Raw genomic sequence first — 11,210 nt, 5'->3', positions numbered from 1 at the left:
CTTTGGGTGATTTGCATCTTTAATACTTTGAATTAAATAATTAATAATCCTTAATTGTTTTGAAATAAGGGGAGTGTAGACATGCCCTTAGGGACTATATAACTGTTTCAGGGGAGATGTTAAGGCCAGGAGGGGTCATTAGACCATTTTATCTGACCTGTGTAACATAGGCCAGGGAATTTGACCCAGTTATGCCCATTGTTGAGATTACCTATCTAATGCTTTTGTTTGTTTGTTTGTTTTTAATTCTCTGTTCAACACAACCAAAAGAAGATTAAACTGAAGGGTAAGAAACCAGCATAACCAACAAGCTGGAGCCCACCAAGAAAATAAGAGCAAGCGCTGTGCACTAAACAGTGTAACAGTCACATCATAGTTAATAAGTAATATAATACCATTGTTCAAATGAGGCACTATAACTTTATTTCAGGAAAACACCATGCTACTTTTTGCTATAGTTTAAAGAAATACGACTGGAAATAAATTCCATAGTGGTGTGACAGCTGTGTTTCTCTCTAGCAAATGTGATCATTTGTTAATAGAAAGAAATGCAATACAGCCATCTATTGGATTGTGCAGCAAGATGCTTATCTTCTGAGTCACTGAGTGCATTCCATAGACCAGAAAAAAATGAGGATTCTGATTTACTTCTATCTCAGCTTAGTTTATAGATGGCTGGTGTGGGTGTGGGCGCATCTATAACATTGTGTTTAAAGTGTTTGCGTGTTCTTGTGTGTAGCCAGCAACTCCCTATTGTATAAATATCTGGCCAGCTTCCATCTGAGGTAATAAATAAGGATAATCATTAGATAAGAAAAAAGTGGTGGTGTTGGGGATGGGTGTTTTGGTCACTGTAGACCAAAAGCAGTCTTGTCCAAGCATGTTAGAACACTTGTCACACTCTAATACAGAGACGTGTCGGAACACCTCAGTGGAGATGACAACGAGAAGACCCTAAAGAAATCTGATTTCACGGTGAAGTTTTACAGCCTCTCGGGAAGCTGCAGATGCTACGGTGATGAGAGAGCTTGCCTGCCACTTTAATGAGCACCTACACTGCAGGACTACAGCCCTGTGCTTCCACCTCCCTTGTATCCTGGGGCCTACTTGTGGCTGGGTGGGACCCCAGCATAATTTACTGCAGCCACAGAGAGATGGCATGGAAAAGGGGGAGATAGATACAACAACACCTCCCAACACCTTAATCGTCTTCATCTTTTCCACCCACCATATGCCCATCCAACTTATCAGCCAGAAGAGATGGAGACAAAAGAATGGAGATATTGTCCATCCTACAACACTCAGTGACTGAGCACATAACTCCTCCCTTTCCCTCCCAGTTGCCGAATGATGCAAGGGAGTGGGATGACTGTTGTACCATGGTGGATGGGTGTTGATGTGTGTTGACAGGGAGTTGTGTGTGACCTCTGCTGATAAAATGTGACTCCTCCTCCTATGTTGAGTTATTACAACTTCCAATCTGTGCTTTAAGGACCCAATCAATGGAAAGCCTCCCATGGCTGCAATTATTTTGGATCTGGTCCAGAGAGTGTTATTTTCAGAAAAATTCCATGCTGCCCTATCTCTGCTCTCACTGAGTTGAATTCAATGTACTTCAGTGGGAGAAGAATTAGACCAATGTTGAGAGTTTTTGGAAGTCACACCATAAATCTCTCTAAGGTTATGTCATAAGAACATAAGGACAGTCATACTGTGGCCAAAGGTCCATCTAGCCCAATATCCTCTCTTCCAACATTGGCCAATGCCAGATGCCCCAGAGGGAGTGAATAGAACAGGGAATCATCACATGATCCCCCTCCTGTCATCCATTCCCATCCTCTGACAGAAGTTAATGACACCATTCCTACCCATCCTGGCTAATAGCCATTGATGGACCTAACCTCCACGAATCTATCTAGCTCTCTCTTGAACCCTGTTAAAGTCCCGGTTTTCATCACATCCTCTGGCAAGGAGTTCCACAGGCCAACCGTGCATTATGTAAAGAAAAACTTCCCTTTGTTTGTTTTAAACATGCTACCTATTAATTTCAGTGGTGACTCCTAGTTCTTATGTTATGGGAACAAGTAAATAACTTTTCCTTATTCACTTTTTCCACACCAGTTATGATTTTATATACCTCTACGATATCCCCCCATCGTCTCCTCTTTTCTCAGATGAAAAGTCCCAGTCTTTTTAATCTCTCTTCATATGGGACCTGCTCCAAATCCCTAATCATTTTTGTTGCCCTTTTCTGAACCTTTTCCAATGCCCATGTATCTTTTTTGAGATGAGGCGACAACATCTGTATGCAGTATTTAAGATGTGGGCATACCATGGTTTTATAGAGAGGGAATAAGATAGTCTCTGTCTTATTTACTATCCCTTTTTTAACAATTCCTAACATTCTGTTTGTTTTTTTGACTGCCGCTGCACATTAAGTGAATGTTTTCGGAGAACTATCCACAATGACTCCAAAATCTTGAGAAGTTATAGCTAAATTAGTCCCCATCCTATGGTATGTATAGTTGGGATAATTTTTTCCAACGTGCATTACTTTCCATTTATCAGCATTAAATTTCATTTGCAATTTTATTGCCCAGTCACTTAGTTTGGTGACTAAGCTCTTTATAGTCTTGAAGCTCTTTATAGTCTGCTTTGGTCTTAACTATCTTGAGCAGTTTGGTATCATCTGCAAATGTTTCCACCTCACTGTTTACTCCTTTCTCCAGATCATTTATAAATAGGCTGAATAGGATTGGTCCAAGTACAGACCCTTGGGGGACACAACTAATTACCTGTCTCCATTCTGAAAACTTACTATTTATTCCTACCCTTTGTTTCCCATCTTTTAACAAGTTATCAATCCATAAAAGGACCTTCCTCCTTATCCCATGACAACTTACTTTACTGAAGAGCCTTTGGTGAGGGACTTTGTCAAAGGCTTTCTGGAAATCTAAGTACACTATATCCACTTGTCCACATGTTTGTTGACCCCTTCAAAGAACTCTAGTAGATTAGTAAGGCATGATTTCCATTTACAGAAACCATGGTGACTTTCCCCCATCAAATTATGTTCATCTGTGTGTCTGACAATGTTATTCTTTACTATAGTTTCAACTAATTTGCCCAGTACTGACATTAGACTTACTGGTCTTTAATAACCAGGATCACTTCTAAAGCCCTTTTTAAATATTGGTGTCAGGTTAGCTATCTTCCAGTCATTAGATACAGAAGCTGATTTAAAAGATAAGTTACAAACCACAGTTAATAGTTCCTCAATTTCACATTTGAGTTCTTTCAGAACTTAGGTGGTGAATGCCATCTGGACCCAGTGACTTGTCACTGATAAGTTTATCAATTTGTTCCAAAACCTCTACTAATGACACCTCAGTCTGGGACAATTCCTAAGATTCTCACCTTAAAAAGAATAGCTCGGGTGTGGGAATCTCCCTAACATCCTCAGCTGTGAAGACCAAAGCAAAGAATTTATTTAGTTTCTCCACAATGACCTTATGATCTTTGAGTGTTTCTTTGGCATCTTGATCGTCCGGGGCCCCTCATGGTTGTTTATCAGGCTTCCTGCTTCTAATGTACTAGAAAAACATTTTGCTGTTACTTTTTTATTTTTTGGCTAGCTGTTCTTCAAACTCCTTTTTGAATTTTCTTATATTTTTACACTTAATTTGACCGAGTTTATGCTAATTTCTATTTTCCTCACTAGGATTTAACTTCCATTTTTTAAACACTGCCTTTTTATCTCTCTCTGCTTCTTTTCCTTGGTTGTTAAGCCATGGTGGCACTTTTTTGGTTCTCTTCCTCTGTTTTTTAATTTGGTGTATACATTTAAGTTGGGCCTCTGTTATGGTGTTTTTGAAAAGTCTACACTACGAGGTTATTTGGAAATAATAACTCCCAGAATAACTAAGACTACCACGTAGAGGAAGACTTTGCCTTCACTGCTTAGAAAGGTGTGTTTAAACCTAAATGGATGCAAAGCACATGCAAAGTTTATCTTGAGGTAGCTGGACAAGGTCTGTATTATACCCACACCTGACCTCTCCTAGCTCACCTTGTATAACTACTCAATACAGCTTTATCTCACTATGTTTATGCAGTTGCATAGCTCATGCGTATGAGTTATCACAAAGTAAAAAGTCCTGAGATGGAAAGATGATTAATTTTCTGGCAATGCCCTGGGGAAAGATTCTCGATTGACTGAAAGGAAGAGAAATAAAATTTCCCTCTAGAGTTCTCTTTTCTGCAAGCTTTGTTTAATCTTCACACATTTTCCCGTTATCCCTAAAAAGGCAATTGTATTTTAAAAGATCACAGGGAAAAAAAAGTCTTTACTTAATTAGAGTTCTTACCAAAAGGGGGTTTGCCTGTGTGTGTTTTCATGCTAGCATTTTTTCCATCAAGGCTTTGTATTTCTCCCAACACACATAGCTGCCCTACAGGAATATATCATACATGTTTATGGCCATCAGAGGTCAGCATACACCCAATAATCTTCATGTTTTACAGTGAAAATGCAGTTTGAAAGCTTGTAATTCAGCAAGGGAAGATATCATCTCACCCACCTTGTTTCTCAATTTTTATAGCATATAGATAAACCAACACAACCCTGCATGTCCATGAAAAATGTAAGTTAAATGAAGACAGGCCTTGGGCTTGTAGAAATAATGATGTCACTTAGCTTCAATCAATACAAAATTCTATTTAATGTTTGCCCTTGGAACATACATCTGCAAGTGCCACAGGATTTACACTGGCTGACAAGCCCAGCTTAAGGGGTTAGATCTCTAGGCCCCATTAAGCTTTGCTCTCCCATTCCTGTTTTTGAGTCTGAGGTTTAAACTCTCAGGGGTAGGCAGCAGGAGTCTCTCTCAATGATGAGCTTATGTCTCTAGGATAGGTTATTTCAGGGGCCTGTTTGAACCCACGCCTGGTGAGCTGACATGAGAACTCTTTGGCCAGTGTTTGATAGATCATAATAAGAGAAAATACAGTTTGCTAGCAAGCAGCAGCTTCTGTTACAATCTGCTGATCTGTAATTGATTTTATTTGATTGTCTTAATCCCAGGTGCCTTAACACGGAAATGTCTAACTTAATACTAAAAGCTGTTGATGAAATAATACAACAGAATCTTTCAGGGCACACAAATCAAGTTCAAAGTTTGTTTAATTCTACTTCCTTACCCAGGGTCACAAAATACATATATAGTCATTAGAGATGATTGTAAAACTTCTGACAACATTTTCTGGCTTAAAAACTCTCTTTAGATTGGTGGTTAGGGCAGTGATCAGGAATTCAGAAGACAAAAGTATGTAGCCCTCCTCTGCTTGATTCAGAGTGATTTGTAATTTAAAAAAACAAACACTTCTTCTCTGACCCAGGATCAAGACCCTCTTCTTCCTGAGTGTCCCACAGGTCAGTGTCCTAGCAACTCAGCTATCAAATATGAGCATGCTCTCTCTTGTAGTGCAGCCGGAGCCCTGAACCTTACATCTTAGCTCTTACTCTGAAACAGATACTTTTGACTTGTCTATACTTACGGGAAGGTTGAGGTTGATCTTCCAGGGTTCAATTTAGTGGGTCTAGTAAGGACCCACTAAATCAAACTCTGATAGCATCCCTATTGACCCCAGTACTCCACAGGGTCATGAGAAGTAAGGGAAGTTGCTGGGAGAGTTGGCAGGACCAAGCTCTGTCGACCTCCCAATGTGGGGACACTGGAGAAATTCGATCTGAAATTCTCATAGCTGGAGTTGCGCATCTTAAATCAAATTCATCACATAGTGTAGACCAACCTTATACACAATTCAGTTTTTTGCAAAACAGGTCAAAACATGGTTATTTCAATGAGAAATCAAAGCAAAATCTGAAAACTCAAAAAGTTGCAAAATAGAATTGTCGTTCTTTGGACAACTCATCTGACTATGCAACATACCAACTATCTGCAATGAAAGCTGTAGAAAAAGTTAAATTTGGAAATAAACAATTCAATATATTCACCATCTCTGAGGGAACAATATTAAAATTCAGCTTCAGGCCCTACCCATTAGTATAAAAGGCTACTTAAGCAATGTTGCCAACTCCCCACATTTATGGTAACTTCCTCCATTCTTGTTTACCTTAAAGCCACAGCTCTTGCTGTCATATGTTTGTGACATCTCAGTTTTTGTTTTTAAAGAGGTTTCTGGCCCTTATGGTTGTGGAAGAAAGCTTGAAAAGGGGACCAAGAGAATCTCAAAGAACCCTATGACTTCAGGAGCTGGGTATTTAAGAAAAACACCAACTAGTCAAAATTGTGAGAGCTGGAAATGCTGAGGAGGGGGAGGAGAAGCCCTGTGTGGCTGATCAGGATTGCTACAGAATGCTCAGTGGCACCAAATCACTCTGAAGAGAAATAATCACAACCCTGGCGAGCGTCTTAGGAAATACCAGATGCTGATCAAATAGATCATCCATCAGGGCCAATCACTGTTAGCCTGCTCTGAGGCTCTGAGCACACTGGCAGGAGGAGACTCAACATCCTGGGTTCTAAGATACCAGTTGGTGGGAAGCTTCAAAAGGCTTCGCTCTTTATACACATTAGCTAGGCCTCACGCCTTTTGTGTGTCATAGAAAAAAATAGTGTTACCCTCATTTTTGCAGATGGAGGAACTGAGGCATAGAGGAAACAAACAGCTCTAAGGCCCTATGAAGTCTCTGACAAAGCTGGTATTAGAAATTTCAGTGTCATGGTCAGGGGAGGCAACAGACTTTGCCAGGCCCTGGTCATTGTGGGAGGGAACTCTGCTCTGGAGATCACAAAAGGTGAGTGGCCTTGGGAAGACTTATAGAACATGAGAACTGGAAGGGACCTCGAGAGGTCGAGTCCTGCCCCCCGTTCTCACCGCAGGACCAAGCACGGTCTAGACCAGGCATGTCAAACAGGCCTCTGGAGGGCCACATGCAGTCCAATCAAAATTTTTTGCGGGACGCCACTACATATTTATAAAAGAATAAAGTGTGGCCCACTGGCCACTCGGAGTACATGGCCGAGTGCAGATCACAGCCAGCCGACCCGCCACTCTGCTCACAGCACTGCAGTGACTGCTCACGGCCGGCCGGGCCACTCAGCGCTCCAGCACATGCTAATGGCCGGTCGGGCAGCTCTGCACTGGGCACTCCAACACATGCTCACAGCTGGTTGGGCTGCTCTCCACAGGCATCAAGCACCTGCTCACAGCTGGCCACTGTGCTCATGCTACCCCAAAGCCTGAGGAAGAAATGTGTGGTGGCGGCCGCAGCTCCAGGACCCAGGCATTAGGTTGGGGGGGCTGGGAGTGCCTGGCTCTGGAGGAGAGAGGAGACATTAGGTTTAAGCAGAGATGGGGCTCTGGGCGAGTGAAGGGGGATTGGGTTAGAACAGGGGTATGGAACTGCCTGGCTCTGGGCAAGAGGAGGAGGATATTTTGTTAATATTTTGGTTTGCATGTCTTTATTTATTTCCAAATAAAATCACAAAATGTATATTAATTTGATATCAATAAATATGTCAATTTTGTGTAATTGCATGAATATTATATGTTTATGTAAAATCTCAAACATATAAACTATCTGAAATTGTCTCAGAAGCCTGTTCTATTTGATTAACCACGGTCTATACTTGATTTTATTTCAACAAAACAAATTATGTATCATATTGTAGGGATAACATATTAATGTATTGAAAATGATTCCTCCAAATGGAAGTGACTCCCCATAATTTGTTCCCCACAACTTAAAGTGTTTAGATTTATTATTAATTCTTCTTCTTCTTATTATTATTATTAGTTAAGATTGTTAAATGTTTAGATTTATTATTATTATTGCCCCTTTAGAATATAATGTATTAGGTCATGTAACTTAGAACTGTTAAGAATATAATCCTATGTAACCAGAAACAGCCCCCACCCCCCACCCCCTCTGTGCTCCAGGGCATGTTCAAGCTTGTGCAAGGGGCTGCTTGAAATTGACATTGCAGAGATACATTGTAACAATGCATTGTCAAGCCACTAACTCTGCTATGGGAGCCAAGCCCTGTAATTGACTAAGGGCATTGTTACTTAATTGAGGCTTGTTCTCTTTAAAACATTGTAACTTTATTCAGCACTCAGAGAATGTTTTAAGCAATACCACCCAGAAACTTTCTGTAACTACAACTTTTATTATTATACAAAATACTGTATGAATGTATGAGAGAGTGCTTGGATGATGAGTGAATGGTTCTGAGAGGTGCCAGCCTGAGAATACAGCAACAAAGGGCTGAAGAAGGCGTCAGGTGCCAGTGCAACCAAAAGGTGTCAAGTGGAGAAAACCAAGTACTGGAGGTCCACCCGATGAGATCACTAACGAGCACCTGGCAGCCACCCTGGAGACATCAGCATGATGCAGCAATTTCCATAGACTGGCATAGGAAGAAATTCCTATAAGAACTGGACTAAAAAACTATGGAACCAGAGTCCAAGGTTCTGCTGCCAGCCTACCAGGAGCTTCAGATGCACATCTGATCAGGACTTCGCTCCCCACTACCATCACTTGTGTACAGAGTACCTGGCCAGTATTCTGTCACAAGCAACTTCCAGGCTGGTAACTATACACAGAACTTGAATGAATAGATGTATGAATGAATGGTTATATATATAAAGTGTATAAGGGTTAAGTAGTGTTAGGAATAAGTAGTTAAACAACGTTGTTTGCTTCTATCTTTTCTTTATTTTTTTATTATCTTTACAATAAATGTGGCTTTTTGCCTTATCCCCCTCAAAAGATCCTGCTTGCTTTTATTTGGTACAACAATATAAAAAATTAAAACTACCTTAAATTTATATTTAAATTAAAAAAATATTTTATATGGGCAAATAATTTTACACATCAAATTATTGTATTATATTAAAACAAAACCTGAAAAATTATAAGATATACCTAAAACATAATCTATAATAATAAATAATTATGACTTTCCAATAGAAGTACATTTTCTTCGTTGGCTCTGAAAGCTATCAGTTTTCGTTTGTGCGGCCCTCAGTAGGCTTCGAGTTTGACATGCCTGGTCTAGACCATCCCTGATAGATGTCTATCCAACCAGCTCTTAAATATCTCCAGACATGGAGATTCCACAAGCTCCCTAGACAATGTATTCCAGTGTTTAACGACCCTGAGAGTTAGGAAGTTTTTCCTAGGGTGTGTCTAGACCACAGAGTTTTGTCGACAAAAGTTGGCTTTTGTCAACAAAACTATACCTGCATCTACACTACCGCCGCGTTCTGTCAACAGGAAGTCGACAGAATGCGGCAGTTTTGTCGACAGCGGTAAACCTCATCTTACGAGGAATAACGCCTTTTTTCAAAAGTACTCTTTCTTGTCTTGCTCACAACTCTCCTGTTAATGCATCCCCGAATCATGTTTGCTTTTTTTGCAACAGCGTCACCCTGTTGACTCATATTGAGCTTGTGGTCCATTATGACCCCTCGATCCCTTTCTGCCATACTCCTTCCTAGACAGTCACTTCTCATTCTGTATGTGTGAAACTGATTGTTCCTTCCTAAGTGGAGTACTTTTGTGGAGTACTTAAGTGAAGAATGGGCAGGGCTAGAAGCTAGCCCATAGTGTTGCTCAGACCATGCCACGCAGGACTTTAGCAGTGATTTCGATGGCTCATAGCTCTGGCCACTGCTGTGATAGTAGTGGACTGGTGGTGGTGGCTCCGAGCTCCTTTAAATTGTGTCAACTTGTCCCCTTTGTATCTCCCCCGACCCCATATACCCCCATTGGCAGTCCTGGTTAGAGCCAGCAGTTCTCAAACTTCAGTCAGGAGCTCAGTCAGCTCTTTCAGATGTCCCGGTTCACGCAGGGCAGCCATTGTGATCCTCATGAACCAGTCAGTGCAGCATTGATGGTCTTGCAGAATTTTTAAGCAGCACACCTCTGTGCAGTTTCTAAGGTGGAGAGGAGAGTCAGGCCCCGGGTTTCACAGAGTATGTAGATGGTCTGCTGTTAGTGTCCTTGCCAGAGGAATGTTGTGTGGTTGCAAATGGAGCAGGGGAGGTTGTGTCTGTTAAGAGGTGGATTGCATTACAAAATAATTAACCCCTGCACTAGCCCCATATTTATCTATTGAACCCTGGCACCCCACACAGAAAAATTACTGAAACTGTGCTATATTAATTCCTGGCATGATTCAGCTGACATATACTGGAAAGGGCCTTTGCTTTCTGTGCATCGGTTACATCACCTGGTAAAAGGGGTTAATCCTGTTCCTACACCTTCCCAAAATCCTGGGAGATCTATCATCCTTTAATTAATTATACAACACCTAAAGGTGAGTTGGGCACTTTACAAACACGTGAAGAGAGGTCCCTGCCTTGAAAACCTTAGATAACAGAGACAAAGAGGAATGGATATGATCCATATAAACACGTACAATGTATTTTTTATCTCTAGTTCACTTCCCCTTATCTCACTCCCAGCCACTCATAAACATTGCCTAATTTATATTAATAATCCTCATTCCTAGCCTCACCCCTATTATCTATATGCATAACAATGCTTCCACATATGTTATTTCTGGGCTAGACCAGGCTTGTGCTAGTGAGCAGTGTGAGTATTGGCCAGGGCTGAGGGAGAGCATCTTGCTCCTTTGGACTGCATATGGAAGGGTCAGGCACAGTTACAGCAAGAAGAAGAAAATCTTCTCCCTCCACATGGCCCCAGAAATGCAAGCCACTTTAGAGGCAACAGGCCTCTTCTGACCTGCCTACTCCACATGGGGCAATGGAAGAAGAAGTATGGTCCTCAGCAGACACAACGCTTCTTAGGGACCTTAGGAAAGGGATTGTGCCTCCGGTTTACTGCTCAGAGATGACCTCTAAACTCACACATTGATGTCGTTTGACTGTCTGCTGATTTACACAGGGTACAAGATGGGTCCAAACTCATTAATTCCCTAATGGCTAAAATTTTACAAGGTGCATAGAGGAACGAGGCGTTGCCCACTGAAAACTTGAGGCCAGGTCTACACTAGGAACAGGTTACTGGCAGGGGCTGACAGCCATGCCAGGCAAGGCGTGGGGACATGAGGTTCTGCGCTTCAGGAAGGGGGGGGCCTTAGGCAGAAGGGATGGGGCTGGAACAACCAGCCCTGAGCACTACCCAGATTGTGACAACCGTCCTCCCCCTCAGC

The sequence above is a fragment of the Pelodiscus sinensis genome, chromosome 3 (assembly GCF_052426305.1).
Source record: "Pelodiscus sinensis isolate ZL-2025 chromosome 3, ASM5242630v1, whole genome shotgun sequence".
NCBI lineage: Eukaryota > Metazoa > Chordata > Testudines > Trionychidae > Pelodiscus > Pelodiscus sinensis.
The sequence above is the reverse complement of the archived record's forward strand: the minus strand, read 5'-3'. Positions refer to the sequence as shown.